Raw genomic sequence first — 327 nt, 5'->3', positions numbered from 1 at the left:
ATATTGTTGCTTTCTGAGAGTAAGTCAGGAGCTGCTCTGGATATTTAAAGTAACAGGTTTGATAGAAGATTTAGAGGCTTATATACATGTTGGAGGCCTCAGAGAATGAATGTCAGGAAGGCTGTTTTTGATTTTTAAAATTGCAAGGATCATAGGAAACCCCCACAGATGGCCTTAGCTGTTGTGGCACTGATGGGTGATACTCAGGAAATCTGAACATCACGAGCAAAAGCCCACATCCATCATCTGACAAGTGGTGGCATATCATGCTGCCAGAAAAACAATGGCTTCCCTTTTCTCCCATCATCCAAATATCTCATGGATGCC

Source organism: Propithecus coquereli, unplaced genomic scaffold (genome assembly GCF_000956105.1).
Source record: "Propithecus coquereli isolate 6110/MARCELLA unplaced genomic scaffold, Pcoq_1.0 Scaffold610, whole genome shotgun sequence".
Lineage (NCBI taxonomy): Eukaryota > Metazoa > Chordata > Mammalia > Primates > Indriidae > Propithecus > Propithecus coquereli.
The sequence above is the reverse complement of the archived record's forward strand: the minus strand, read 5'-3'. Positions refer to the sequence as shown.